The sequence below is a fragment of the Oryctolagus cuniculus genome, unplaced genomic scaffold, assembly GCF_964237555.1.
Source record: "Oryctolagus cuniculus unplaced genomic scaffold, mOryCun1.1 SCAFFOLD_68, whole genome shotgun sequence".
Classification (NCBI taxonomy): domain Eukaryota; kingdom Metazoa; phylum Chordata; class Mammalia; order Lagomorpha; family Leporidae; genus Oryctolagus; species Oryctolagus cuniculus.
In genome coordinates, this window is record NW_027208392.1 from 687,405 (window position 1) to 703,257 (window position 15,853).

General features: G+C 40.8%; 1 pseudogene; it reads left to right on the plus strand.

Annotated features, from left to right (window-relative positions):
- Positions 1–3,537: 3,537 nt before the first annotated feature.
- LOC100358829 (NIF3-like protein 1 pseudogene) lies at positions 3,538–4,666 on the plus strand (annotated as a pseudogene).
- Positions 4,667–15,853: the final 11,187 nt, after the last annotated feature.

A 15,853-nucleotide genomic window follows, 5' to 3' on the forward strand; every position in this document is an offset into this window, starting at 1 on the left:
ATAGAGCCATGTAAGCTGAGAGCAAATTAGTATCTTGTCTTTCTCCCATCCATGCAGTAACCAGGCCTGACCCATCTTAGTTTCCAAGATCAGATGAGATTGGGGGTGGGAGGTTCAGGGTTGTATGGCTTTAGACAGTCTCTTGTCTTTCTGATGCTATAGCAAAAAGACATATTTGTTACATTTCAAATTAAAAATTAAGAGGAAATTTGCTAAATACCTATGAGATGTATTCTGAAACAGAACCTTTATGAGTCATAAAGATGATGTTGTGCATAGTGTTTTAGTTCAAGGCTGGAAATAAACACTCAATATGCTGCAGAGCCAAGAATTACCTAGTGTTAAAACATAAACAGGGGTCAGTGCCATGGCTTAGTTGGTTAATCCTCCACCTGTGGTGCCAGTATCTCATATGGGCACTAGAACCCATATGGTTCTAGTCCTGGTTTCTTCTCTTACAGTCCAGCTTTCTGCTGTGGCCCAGGAAGGCAGTGGAGGGTGGCCCAAGTGCTTGGGCCCCTGCACCTGCATGGGAGACCAGGAGGAATCAGCTGGCTCCTGGTTTCAGATCAGCACAGTGCTGTCCGTAGCTGCCACTTGGGGGCTTAACCAACAAACAGAAGGAAGACCTCTCTCTCACTGTCTAACTCTACTTGTCAAATTAAAAAAAAAAGCATAAACCGGTTATTTAGGTTATTTTGGAATTGCTAAAACAGTATGATCTTTGAGAGCTTTTTGGAGCCTGTACTTATATATAGATAAGACCAGGAATGTGTGGAGGACAGAATCTATTGTGTGGCCTTAAATAATTCTCCATTCATTTCTCTCAGTCTATTAATGTAGGTTGCACAGACACTTTTTAATGTTATATTTTCAGGCAAATCATTCTATTATACATTTGAATTTTAACCTACTCAAATTACTGAAATGTGATCCCTGTTGAACATGGTGGTGAGAATGGGAGAGGGAAGAGATGTATAATTTGGGACATGCTCAGGCTGACTTGCCCCAAGTGGTGGAGTTGGAAGCATACCAGGGGATTCCAATTCAATCCCATCGAGGTGGCATGTACCAAAGCCATCTCACTGTTCCAGGTGATCAGTTTCAGTTCACAGTTGGTCATGGTGGAGGGACTGGGAGTCAAAGGGAGCACATAGACAAGTCTAGTACCTGCTAACACTAACTGACAGAATAAATAAAGGGGAGAGTGATCCAACATGGGAAGTGAGATACTCAGCAGACTCATAGAATGGCGGATGTCCTAAATAGCACTCTGGCCTCAGAATCAGCCCTAAAGGCATTCGGATCTGGCTGAAAAGCCCATGAGAGTATTTCAGGCATGGAAAGCCAAGACACTCTGGCAAAAGATCTCTGCGAGTGAGATCCCAGTGGAAAGAACAGGTCATCAAAGAAGGAGGTACCTTTCTCTGAAGGGAGGAGAGAACCTCCACTTTGACTATGACCTTGTCTAAACAAGATAAGAGTCGGAGAACTCAGAGGGCTTCCATGGCCTTGGAAACTCATGACTGGAGCATAGGGAGATTACTGATGCCATAGACAGGAGTGTCAATTGGTAAAGTCAACAACAGGAGTCACTGTGCACTTACTCCTCATGTAGGATCTCTATCCTTAATGTGCTGTACAATGAGATTTAATGCTATAACGAGTACTCAAACAATATATTTCACTTTGTGTTTCTATGGGGGTGCAAACTGTTGAAATCCTTACTTAATGCATACTAAACTGATCCTCTGTAAAAAAAAAATTATCAATTCCCAACTTGACTCTCACTGGGATTAAACATGACAATAGGTCTGCTCTGATTTCATCATCATTTAAAAAAATCATCTATTATTTTTCACTTTATGTTTCTGTGTGGGAGCAAACTGTTGAAATCCATACTGGATGTATACTAAGCTGATCTTCTGTATATTAGGATAATCAAAAATGAATCTTGATGTGAATGGAAGGGGAGAGGGAGTGGGAAAGGGGAGGGTTGTGGGTGGGAGGGACGGTATGGGGGGGAAGCCATTGTAATCCATAAGTCGTACTTTGGAAATTTATATGCATTAAATAAAAGTTAAAAAAAATCGAAGCCCTGAAACCCTTACCAGTAACATAAATTATAGTCAGAGCCAAAGTCTATTCTCTAATCATTGCATTGATTGAACCTTTTGTCATGTCTAAAAAATATTTTTATCTTCAAGAGAAAGGGAGCTAGAAAGAATGAGACATATAGGTAGAGAGAACACTTTTTTGCATTAATTCATTCCTCAACACCCACAGCAGCCAGACCTGGGCCAAGACTGAATACAAGAGCCAGAAATGTTGTCCCAGTCTCTCAGAGGTGTGATAGAAGCCTAGTTAATTGATTCTGGAAGTCATATCTAGGCACTCTAAAGTAGAACTAGGGTATCTTAATAGGCATCATATGTTGGTGCTGTGGCTCACTAGGCTAATCCTCAGCCTGCGGCAACAGTACTCTAGGTTCTAGTCCTGGTTGGGGTGCCAGTTCTGTCCTGGTTGCTCCTCTTCCAGTCCAGCTCTCTGCTGTGGCCTGGGAAGGCAGTGGATGATGGCTCAAGTGCTTGGGCCCCTGTACCTACATGGGAGACCAGGAGGAAGCACCTAGCTCCTGGCTTCAGATTGGCACAGTGCGACAGCCGTAGTGGCCATTTGGGGGTGAACCAATGGGAGGAAGACCTTTCTCTCTGTCTCTCTCTCTCTCACTGTTTAACTCTGCCTGTCAAAAAAAAAAAAGGCATCATAATGACTACACTAAATGCATAATGCCCATTTAAATGTTTTTCTTTGTCATATTTGAGAGTACTATACATGATTTTCCCCTGGTAATTCCTCTCTGTTTCTATCATAACTCTACTGTTGGTTTCTTGTATTTTCCTTCTGAAGCCATCTGCATTCACCTTAACATTACCCACCTAGGTATTCCCTCTAATCTCCCATTCATCCCAATCTCTGATTCTGCCTGACTGATTTTGCCATCTGTAATCAGACACTTCTCTTTCCAGTATGAATGTCTTCCATGACCTTTAGACTATAGTTCCTTCTCCATCTTGAATGCTTCTTTGTAGCTGTTCAAATAATACCTCACATTTGATGAATCTCAAATGAAACCTGCAGCATTCATTCTTCTTTTTTATTTGTATATGGTATTAGTACAGGCCAGCCATGTCTTAAATCAACATAATGGGATTTTTGTTGGACTCCTCATTTTCTATCAGGTCTAATTTCAGATCTTTCTGTTTCTTTGCCTTTAAATTTGTAAACTAATTTTTTTCATTACTTGATTTTATTTTTACACTAGGTGGACAGAAAGCAATCCTTCTTAATAAAGTTGACAATTAGCTTCACTCAGAACATTTTTAGCAATGCACGTTAAAAATTCATCTTACAAACTGTTCTGCAATCCAAATATACAACTTGAAAAATGATGTTTAGAAAATAAAAGCCAATGTAAAAAGACATATTAAAGGCTATGGAGATGTACCTGGACTCAAATTGAGTTTTGTCCAAAAATTGCTGTATGTTGTCATCTTGCTTACGCCTGGTCCCCATGACAGTCTGGTTTGTGTAATCTCTGAACTGCAATTCTTCCTGTTCCTTCATGGGTCTGAAGACTCTCATTTCCTCCTTGAATGACTTTGCATCCCTGTCTTCTGCCGAGAGTTGGGACAATGTTGGATTGCTGGTGGAACCAAGCCCACCACAAACTATAAATACACTCTTCCTGACCAATGACTTGACTGAGCAGGTGATGGAGGAGGCTCTGCATAAGAAGGCAGATCTCATCTTTTCCTGCCTTCCACCTATCTTCCTACACATAAAGCATATTACCTGGATGTCCTGAAAGGAGCGCCCAGTGTTCTGGGCTTTGGAGAACAGAGTTGGCATCTACTCTCTTCACACAGCCTATGATGCTGCACCCCAGGGATTGAAAAACTGGTTTTCCAAAGGGCTTGGAGCCTGCACATCCAGGCATATATATCCTTCCAAAGCTCATGGCTATCCTATAGAGGGAACCACTGAGTGCAATTCAACATTAAGCATACCCAAGATATGGACAAAGTTGTGTCTGCAGTGAAAGTTGAAGGTGCTCCTGTCACTTCTTTTTCTGCTAGGATTGATGAGGAGAAAAACAAGGATCAGCCTGAATTGTACTGAGAAGTCTTTGATACAGGTGGTGGCTCAGCTCTCTCAAAACAGATAACTTTACCAGAGAACTGAAATTGTGTCACTGCAGAAGCCTTTGCTCTGCATACTGGAATAGGTCGATCATGCACCCTGGATGAATCTGTTGCCCTGGCAACCATGATTGAGCAAATCAAAAGACACCTCAAACTAACTCATATTAGTTCTTGGGGTAGGAAGGACCTTAGCATCGTGAGTCAAAGCTGTGGCTCTGTGTGCTGGTTCTGGGAGCAGCATCCTGCAGGATGTGGAAGCAGACCTGTACTTCATGGGTGGGATGTCCCATTATGATGGTCTGGATGCTACTTCCTAAGGAATAAATGCCATCCTCTGTGAACACAGTAACACTGAATGAGGCTTTCTTTCTGACCTTTGTGATATTCTGGGTGCCCACTTGGAGAATAAGATTAATATTATCTTGTCAGAGACAGACAGGGATCTTCTTTGTGTGGTATAAGGCATACAGAAACATCAAGATGATACAACCTACAGATTGCATCTCCACTCATGTGGATATGTAACATGAGTCAGTGGAGTTGATGTATCATTCTGGAAGAGTATCTTAAGATGTATGAGGATGCTTCAAAAAGTTCATGGAAATGTTTATTTTGAGAAAACTGCATAGATTAAAAAATTCACAAAATAAACAAATTTTAACTCCATTTTCTGCAAACCTTTTGAACTGCCCTTATATTATCTTTTCTAGTTTATCTGGTTCAACAAATGTTTTCTAGTTCATAAGGAAATAACTGAACTACCATAATGAAGAGCAAATATTAAGAAAGATCAACTAAAATCAGTTTACTAAAGATTCTTGGGAAGTAACCAAGTAATTCTCTCCTTAGTTTAATAATAGTTGGGATATGTTAACCTAGATGTCTCTGCCATTTGTTAGTTTTAAAATGTCCTTTAAAACTTGTAATTGAACACCAATTTTTAGGCAGTAGCCAGTTTGGGATGATATGGTCTGTCTCTGTGTCCAGTTCTGTAGATCCACCTAAATTCCAGTCTTTCACCTCAGTTTTAGAATCAATATGATATTTATTAGGAGGAATTTTTAAAAATATGATTGCTATTCATATTACTATGTCTTTATTGCTTTTCATTTTATAAAAATAAACCAAATTAATAACATTAGTCCAAGCCCTAATTCTTACCCTGGTGTGGGGAGCAATCCGGACTAGACTAAGTTACTCGAATTAAGACTTATTCTATGCATCTGCTCTCCCACAATGTGGCGTTGGGAGAGAAGTAAACAGCTTCTACACAGGTGCCTCCAGTTCAGCCAATAAACTGTAGGACTTGCTCCTGATTGGAGGAGAGCAGCGTACTCGGCGTGTGGGCAGCCGAGTTGGGATTGGCAGAGGAGGACTATAAAGGAGGAGAGAGACGGCATGCACCGGGAACATCTATGGGGAACATCTATGGGGAACATCTATGGGGAACATCTAAGGGAACCTGTGCAGCCCCCGAGAAAGCCGGCCGGCGGTGTGCCGCTCCCCTGCGGAAGTGGGGAATGCGGCCAGGGGGAACTGCCCTTCCACGGAGGTGGAAGGGATAGTAGCCAACCCGGGAAGAACCAGCAGAAAACCCGGGGAGGGCCGAGCAGATGAAAGAACAGCGCAGGGTCCTGTGTCGTTCCTCCACGAAGAGGGGGAGCGACATAATGGTGCCGTGACTCGGATAGGAAACCTAGGACGGATAGGAAACTTAGGAGGGAAGAAATGACTCGGATAGGAAACCTAGCTCGGATAGGAAACCTGACTCGGATAGGAAACCTAGCTTGGATAGGAAACCTAGGTCGGATAGCAAACTTAAGAGGGAAGAAACGGGAAGAACTGGGAAAAATACCGGAGAGAGAGACTAGCAAAGAGCCTAGGTGCCGGAAGAAGCTATTGAAAGCCTAGGCAGAGACTCGGATATGGACTGTGGGAAAGAAGTTAGGATTTAAAGTGAAAGCAAGAAGAAACTTAGATACGGACTGCAGGTTAAAAGTGAAAGTGAAACCTAGAGGAAACTTGGACTCGGATACGGACTGTGGGGAGAAGCCAGGAGAAATGAGAGGAATATTGTTGGAAGAAAACTTAAGGAAACATACCGGGTAGAGAAAAATGTTAGGGAGGATGAAGCCGCGAGTGCAGGCCAAGGCGGAGACATAAGCCACCTTGGAATTCTTCAAATCACCCCGGGGAGCAAGAGGCGAAGATCTGGAACCAGAGGCAGAGACGTGGGCCGCCAGGTTGGAATTCGCCAGGTTAGTCCGGGGAACTTGGACTAAATGCCGGTGGTGGCGGAAACATTCGCGGAAGCCGCCGCGTGCAGAGAGAGCGTGCGGGGCATAAGTAGATAGGGAACGGGGCTGGCGCGAGGCCGTGGTGCAGACGCGAAGGGCGTGGAGACCGCGGAGCGCGCGAAGCCAAGCCGCGCAAAGCCGAGGCGCGGGCTGAAGCGGCTCAGAGCCGGCGGGGCGAGGCGCCGGGAAGCTGCGCGGAGCCGTGAAGCTGCCGGCAGGGCGAGGCGCCGGGAAGCTGCGGGGAGAAACAGAAGTTTGGAAGTGGAGTGAGAGAAATGGGAATGTTGGCAGACAGAAGTAAAATGGGAGAAATAGGAATGCCCGGAGATAGAGAAATAGAGAAATAGAAAGGCCTCCCCTCAACATGGCAACGAGAAAGTTTGGATTCGGTCTGCCTGATTAAGTGAGGCGATGAGCACGATGAGCACCTGCGGGCAGCTAGCAGCTTATGCGCCGCAGATCACCGAAGACAGGCACGAATTAACATCAGTAAGGCTTCCCCACAACGCAACAATTAGAAAGCTTGGATTCGGTCTGCCTAATTAAGGCGGTAAGCGCCAGCAAGCAGCTCGACCAGAGTATGAGCTGCAGGTCACCGAAGATAGGCACGAACCAACACTAATAAGTCTCCCCCACAAAAAGGCAATGAGAAGGCTTGGATTCGGTTTGCCTGATAGAGCTTGTAAGCCCCTGCAGGCAGAGCAAAGCATGCGCTGCAGGGCACCGAACACAGGCATGCATCAGTGCCTAAAAACCTCCTCACAACATGGCGAAGAGAGGACCCGGATTCGGTTTGCCTGATAGGACTTGTAAGAGCCTGTGGCAACTCTAGCAAGTAGAGCAGAGTGTGTGCCGCGGGACACCGAAGACAGGCGCGTATCAACGCTAAAAAATAAAAAGAAAGGGGGATCTGTGGGGAGCAATCCGGACTAGACTAAGTTACTCGAATTAAGACTTATTCTATGCATCTGCTCTCCCACAATGTGGCGTTGGGAGAGAAGTAAACAGCTTCTACACAGGTGCCTCCAGTTCAGCCAATAAACTGTAGGACTTGCTCCTGATTGGAGGAGAGCAGCATACTCGGCGTGTGGGCAGCCGAGTTGGGATTGGCAGAGGAGGACTATAAAGGAGGAGAGAGACGGCATGCACCGGGAACATCTATGGGGAACATCTATGGGGAACATCTATGGGGAACATCTAAGGGAACCCGTGCAGCCCCCGAGAAAGCCGGCCGGCGGTGTGCCGCTCCCCTGCGGAAGTGGGGAATGCGGCCAGGGGGAGCTGCCCTTCCACGGAGGTGGAAGGGATAGTAGCCAACCCGGGAAGAACCAGCAGAAAACCCGGGGAGGGCCGAGCAGACGAAAGAACAGCGCAGGGTCCTGTGTTGCTCCTCCATGAAGAGGGGGAGCGACACCCTGGCCCTAGCCCTAGCCTTTGTCCTAACCCTAACCCTAAACCTAATCCTAGATCTAAACCAATTCTGAAGCCTAATACTAGGTCTATCCCTAGACAAAGCATTAACCCTAAATTTGGCCCTCATCTTAACCATAACCTTACCTTCACTCTATACTTAGCCAAAATCCTAATTGTATCCCAACATGGTGCTTTAACCTGATCTAAACTCTAATCCTATCCCTAACTTTAGCCTTAATAACTCAAGTATCAACCTTAATCCTAATATGAGCCCCAACTCTAACCCTAACACTAATACCAAAACTTAAACCTAACCCTGCCTTAACCCTAACCCTAACCCTAACCCTAACCCTAACCCTGGCCTAAAACCTATCCATAGTCCTAACTTTAACTATCACACGAGCTCTAACCATATTCCTAACTCTGGCTCTAACTCTAAAATTTACCATAGAACTAAATATAACCCTAATCTTAACCTAATTTTAAATCTCTCCCCAACACTAATCCTATCCTTCTGCTTAGGCCTAACCCTAAAACAAACTAGCATTCAGTGTGAACTTGAGCATAGTCCTGAAGCTAGTTTTAATGCTATATCTAACACCAGCCTTAAACTAACCATCATGCTAACCAAAGACTAAGCTTCATCCTAGTGATGATGACCCTAACTTCAACTATAACTGTATATTATATATAACCACAGCTCTCTCTATATATTATATATAGATATATAACCATATATATTTATAACCATATATAAAATATATTATATATATATAATGTATATAAAACCACAGCTCTAACTCTATCCCTAGCCCTACACCTAAACTTATCCCTAATCCTAGCTCTATGCCTAGGCCTAACAATAGTCTTAACCCTATCTATAACTCTAATCACAAATCTAATCCTAAATATAACACTAGTCCTAAACCTAATCCTTATTCTAACCCTAAAGCTAAACATAACTCTATGTGTAGCCCTAACCATAACCCTAACCATGGCTTTTAATCTAACCTAGACCTAAGCCTAAACTTAACAGAACCCTAATCCTAAAACTAGCCCCGACTCTTGCCATAAGCCTAATACTAACACCGACACTAAACATAAACCTAGCTCTAAATCTTACCCTAACCCCAACCCTAACAATAGCCTTAATAATAGCACTCATTCTAAACCTTAACACCAATCCTAGCTCTCACCCTAGTCCTAATACTAACCCTAACACTCATTCTATATCTAGCCCTACACTTACTTCTAACCCTAAATGGCAGAATTTGCATTCACATGAACTGTCAGGGTTTATATACACTTGAGTAACTGAAATGGTCAGAGAAACAGAAAGAGAGCCCAAGCCCTTTTGTGTTTGAATGGTGCCATCCTTAGTCACCAATTCTGAAAACACCCCATTTTCAAGCAAATTGTTGTTAAACTTCTAGGTGTCACTGTGGTGATACATATGGGAAGGCTTGTGGCTTAGGATGAGGAAAAACTGCAACTTGGCAAAAAAATTCAGAAAACATCAGTCAGTTATTGAAGTCTAATAGAGGCTTTATGAATAACTGCCATGGATTGGCTCTCCAGTCCTAGTGTAAAATTTGTACAGGAGGAAAGCAAACAAAATGCTGAAAATGTATCATTTGAAACATATTAAGTGGAAAAATCAAATATAGAAGGCAGATTAAATGAATTTTATTGTCTACAGATAAAAAAATGAGCTGAATGCCAACAGTGGATGTGCTCTATGATGAAAGATAATATCTGAGTAGTGCTTGTGAAAATAAACTGCACCTTCTCAGGGAGGCCTGGAAAAGTGATGCTCACAGTCAAGCATTTAGATGTAATGGCTAAAACACTCCACAGAAAAAGAAAACCTTGAATTTGATCCCAAGTCCAGCTCTAAATGGCCGCCGTGGCTGGTGCGCTGCAGCCAGTGCACCACACTGATCCGATGGCAGGAGCCAGGTGCTTCTCCTGGTCTCCCATGGGGTGCAGGGCCCAAGGACTTGGGTCATCCTCCACTGCATTCCTGGGCCACAGCAGAGAGCTGGCCTGGAAGAGGGCCAACCAGGACAGAATCCAGTGCCCCGACCGGGACTAGAATCTGGTGTGCCTGTGCTGCAAGGTGGAGGATTAGCCTAGTGAGCCACAGCACCAGCCCTAAATAACTCTTCAAACCACAAAAGAGAAAACAGGCATTTTGCATTTTTCCCCATCAGAATAGCAGCAAAATATGCAGTCATGGGTGCAGAGAGGAAAGGTAGGACTGAGAAACAATGAGCAAACCTAAATCTGTTTGTGATTTAATGGTGCTGTGACTTTGCACCTGTTCTCAAAACTGCCCATTTTAAAATAACTTTTATCTTTTTATCTTCTTGTGGTGCATTGGCTTTGGGAAGTGGGTTGGCATGGGGGCACAGGAAGTCACCTGGACCATTGGCCACCTTGTGGGCTGCCTTAGATGCTGGAACTGAAGGCATCAAGATCAGCAATGGGGTCCAGCTCTGAGATTAGACCCGAGAACTCTGGGGCTGGCCGAGGTATCTCAGCTTCCAAGCAGGTCCTGGAGGCTGAGGGTGCCTCATCTTGCCAGGCTCTGCCAGATTTCCCCAGGTGCCAAAGTCTGTGCTGCAGGACAGGGTGCTGATGTGTCCCTGCCCCCACTCCTGGCTTGCTCCCACCACTTGCCTCATAGCAAGCAGCCCTGGTTTTTTGAATGGATTCAATATTGTGTACATGGCAGCTTAATTTTCTGACTTTGTGTTGACTCTGAAACCAGATGCTATGGAATTATAGAGATTTACTGTATTTACCCAGAGTAACTGAAATGCTGTTTGTAAAAATTCACCTGAGTATTTATTTTAAATACATAATTCAAGGTTTAGATGGTTTCATTTTTAGATGCTTAATTTTGGTAGAAACCACAATATTTTGACAAAACTTTTGTAGAGAGTTCTTTCAACCATGAATTCATATAATATAAAATGGGTGTTGTGACTGATGTTATCATTTGCTGCTGACACTGTAAGCTCATGAAAACTGAGGAACTCAATAGCAAAACCTGCCCAGTTCAGTAAGAGGTGGAGCTCGCTTGTGCTTTTCATTCCTTTCCAGCAGATGTCTCCCAGATTTGTTTCCATTACAGAAAAGATTCCTTTTTTGCAACATTTTATGTTTTCAGGTGGGAATGCTGCTTTCATTTTATAACCACAATGCTCTTCACAAGTGCCAGTAATGGGAGGATTGAATAAATGCTGAGATCCCTTTCAATGCCAGCTCAGTAAAGTAGAATAAACAGGAAATCAGATGTCATTTAAGGAATTTTTTCCCAAATGTACAAGGTTTTATATATATAATATATTTTATTATATTTATAGAATTATATTATATTATATTCATTATATTATTATATTAATATATTTTGTAATATTTATTTTATTATATATATAATAAAAGAACAAGCACTTGCCAAAAACAAATACAGTGCCAATCTTAAGTGATTTGGAGTGCTAGTTTATTGTGTTTTATATCTCAGCATATCAATTATATTCTTTTGTATGCATCAAATATTACATAAGAATGTATAATAGTCTTTACAAAAGAGAAGTAAATATAAGAAAAGTAAATATTACTAATATGCAGCAGTACATATTTATTATTTGCAAATGGTTCAAAGATTACAAGGCCCATTATTAATAACAACACATGTGAATCATGACTTAGCAACATAGAGTGTAAAGGAAGTTACATATTTATATTAAAATACACATGCAAATGCATTCCAGTCTCTCTCAAACAGTCACCACACACTGCTTCAGAAGCAGGAGGCATGAAGCTGTAACAATTTGAATATACACAGCATACTGAAATCTCTCAAGCCTGAAAACTGTACCTAATTTGCCATAATAGTTTCTTTCTTCAAGTATTTGGATCTGAACTCAAGGAAAGAAAATAATGAACACCAATGATTTTTATACTATGAAAATATAAACAGGTTAACAGTTGTAAAAATCTTGAGAAATATGGAGCTTATGAGAATGAGAAATGCATTTCATAAAAAAGGCCATAGTGGATCTATTTCATTGGGGCTGTATTTTTTTTTTTTAATTTAAGATCTCTGTCTCTTTTTCTTCCCCCTCCCTCTTTGTAACTCTGCCTTTCAATTAAGTAAGTAAACCAATCTTTAAAAAAAAGAGGGACAGATATGGCTGCACTTACCCAAAGGAATAGATACACAAAGGGAGAACGTTGGATACATGTAGTCTCCAAGTGCAGGATTTGACTGATACTGAACAATCAGTGGTAGGATGACAGCTGCACTGCAGTTATTTTCAGATCAGTGGCAACCCTCAATTCCACAATCCAACTTGAAAAAGTTAGAATTTAAAACTCTCTTTTCCCACTCAAGGATTACCTGAGCCACATGTACTGAAAAGGAACTAAGAGGGAGGATCTTCAAGCACATGTAGTCATCATTCAATTTCAAAGTCAAAGCTTTAAATGCTAAGGTTAGTCTGAAAGATATCAGGCCCTTTTAGCTTCTTAGGGAACACACACTATATCTTTATTTTTTAAGAAAGCTTTTATTTAAGAAATATAAATTTCATAGGTACAACTTTTGGAATATAGCAATTCTTCCCCCCATACCCACCCTCCCAACCCTAGGTCATCCCACCTCCTACTGCCTCTCCCATCCCATTCATCATTAAAATTAATTTTTAATTATCTTTATATACAGAAGATCAACTTCATACTAAGTAAAGATTTCAACAGTTTGCACCCCCACAGACACACAAAGTACAAAGTAATGTTTGAAGACAAGTTTTACTATTAATTCTCATAGTACAATTCATTAAGGACAGAGGTTCTACATGTGCAGCAAGTGCACAGTGACTCCTGTTGTTGATTGAACAATTGACACTCTTATTTATGATGTCAGTGATCACCTGAGGCTCTTGTCATGCGCTGCCAAGGCTATGGAAGCATTTTGAGTCCACAAACTCCATCAGTATTTAGACAAGGCCATAAGCAAAGTGGAAGTTCTCTCCTCCCTTAAGAGAAAAGTACATCCTTCTTTGATGGCCCCTTCTTTCTACTGGGATCTCACTCACAGAGATTCTTCATGTAGATCTTTTTTTTTTTTTTTGCCACAGTGTCTTTGCTTTCCATGCCTGAAATGCTCTCATTGGGTTTTCAGCAGCTCTATGTTTTTAAGAATTATAATTCTTGGGTCAGCGCTGTGGTGCAGTGGGTTAATGCCCTGGCCTGAAACGCCAGCATCCCATATGAGTGCTGATTCAGGTCTCGGCTGCTCCACTTCCTATCCAGCTCTCTGCTGTGGCCTGGGAAAACAGTAGAAGATGGCCCAAGTCCTTGGGTTCCCACACCCATTGGCAGACCAGAGGAAGCTCCTGGCTCCTGGCTTCAGATCGGCACAGCTCCAGCTGCAGTGGCCATCTAGGGGGTGAACCAGTGGATGGAAGACCTTTCCTCTCTGTTTCTCCTTCTCACTGTCTGTAACTCTAACTCTCAAATAAATAAAATCTTTTAAAAAATGAATTATAATTCTCTATACAAAGCTGCAAGTAAAGCTAGAACAAGCCTGTGACAACATCTGAGAACATTTGTACTATGAGGTTCCTGAGATAAAGGGATTTAAGTAAATAGATGTGGTTGATTTCCAATGAATCTTTATTTACAAAAAGAGGTGAATCTTGTTTTTTTCAGAATATCTTGCATGCATGTTATTACCCATTTTATGGATACCAATGTGTGCCATACCACATTTTTCAAGTGAAACTTCAAATAAAACTTTCAAATCTTTAATTACAAAATAAGGTTTCTTTTTGCCTTTTTTCTTTTATTTTTAGGTAATTCAAAATTTAAATATGATTAAGAAATTTTATATTTGACTAGGGTAGAATTACCAAGTCTTTAAGAATTTCAAACATTTTATGGTATCTACAAATCTAAGCAAGATGATAAATAGTATACATAATATATATTTGGGAATTTTGAAGAAGTCATTTTATTCTTTAGTTTTAGATGTGTATCAATTAGTACCTTGATCTGCCTGTTACTGCTATATATTCATTTCATAGTTTAAAAGATTTGAAGTATTGCCAATATAATTTGTAACTGTTATTTAAGGATTAGAAAACTCAGATAAAGTAAAATTAGATTGTGTATGATTATGTCACTCAGCAATAATGACTGTGAAAGGACTGTCTTTACGCATTGTCTCAAATATCCTTTTCCTTTACTCCTGAACTGATTCCAGTAATTTCCACTCCCCTGACCATTCAAAATTTGTTCTCTCCAGGTTGACAGTTATTTTTATAAAATTAGAGGTCATTTCTTCAATGTCATTTAATATAACCTGTCAGTAGTATTGTTCTCAACAGAAAACTCTTCTCCAAAATAGCTTCCTCATTTGTCTTCCAAAATATTTGCATCTAGGGAGTGATTTTAGCTCATTTGTCAAATGTTAGTTGGTTGTCAATGTGTGTGTTCATTTCTGGGGGTTCTATTCTGTCCCATTTGTTTACATGTCTATTTTTGTTCCAGTACTAGGCTGTTTTGATTACAGCAGACCTTGACTATGTCTTGGAATCTGGTATTCTGATGCCTCCAGTTTCATTTCTGCTTAAAATTGAGTAATTGGGGTCTTCTTTTTTTCCATATGAACTTTAAAATCAGTTTTTTCTGTAATCGTGAAGAATGTCATTGGTATTTTGATTAGGATTGCTTTGACTCAATCAATTACTTGGGGTAGTATGGACATTTTGATGATATTACTTTTTCCGTTATATGAACATGAGAGATTTTTCCCATTTTTATGTCTTTTGTTCTTTAATTAAGGTTTTATAATTTTCATTGTAGAGATCTTTCACATTCTTGATTAAATTTATCCCAAGGTTTTTTTTGCTTTTTTTTTTTTTTTTTTTTTTTGCTACTGTGAATGGGCCTAATCTTACAGTTCTTTCTCAGGCAGAGAATTGTTCATGTACAAGAATGACACTGGCTTTTTGTGTGTTGATCTTACATCCTGAAAATTTTCTTAATTCTATTGTGAGTTCTAATAGTCTCTTAATGGAGTCTTTTGGTTCCTGTTATATAAAGGATTATATTATTTGCAAACAGGGATAATTGGAATTCCTCCTTTCCAACTTGTATCACTTTGTTTTTTTTGTTTGTTTGTTTGTTTGTTTGTTTTGCTTGATACCTGACTAAAACTTTCAGAAGTCTACTGAAAAAATAATAATGAAAATGGTCATCTTTGGTTCCAGACTTAGTGAAATTTCTCACAGCTTTTCCTCATTCAATATGATGCTGCCTGTGCTTTAGTCATATATTGCTTTGTATCAATGTATGCTTCTTCTATCCCGAATTTTAAGAGTTTTTATTATGAAAGGATGTCATTTTATCAAATGGTTCTCTGCATCTATCGAGAAAATCAAATGACTTTATCTCTCATTTTATTGATTTTAAATAACATATTTATTTATTTGCATATGTTGAACTACACCTGAATCCCTTGAATAAATTCTACTTGGGGTCTTATTGATATATTATTGATGATTTTATTGGTGTATTTCATACCATTTTGTTGAGGATTTTGAATCTATGTCCATTATGGATATTGGTATGTATTTCTTATTTATTGCATCTCTGTGCTTTTGTAATTGAGCTAATTCTTGTCTCAAAGAATAGATTTGGATTGATTTTATCCCTTTCAATTGTTTTGAATAATTTAAGAATGGGGAATCAGTTCTTCCTTCAAAGTTTGATAAAATTCAGCTGCTTCTGGGCTGGCTCTGGGGCATAGAATGTCAAGCTTCCACCTGCAGTTTCTGCATCCCATCTGGGTGCTGGTTCAAGCCTCAGCTGCTCCATTTCCAATCCACCTTTGTTCTAATGCACCTTGGGTCCCTGCGCCCATGT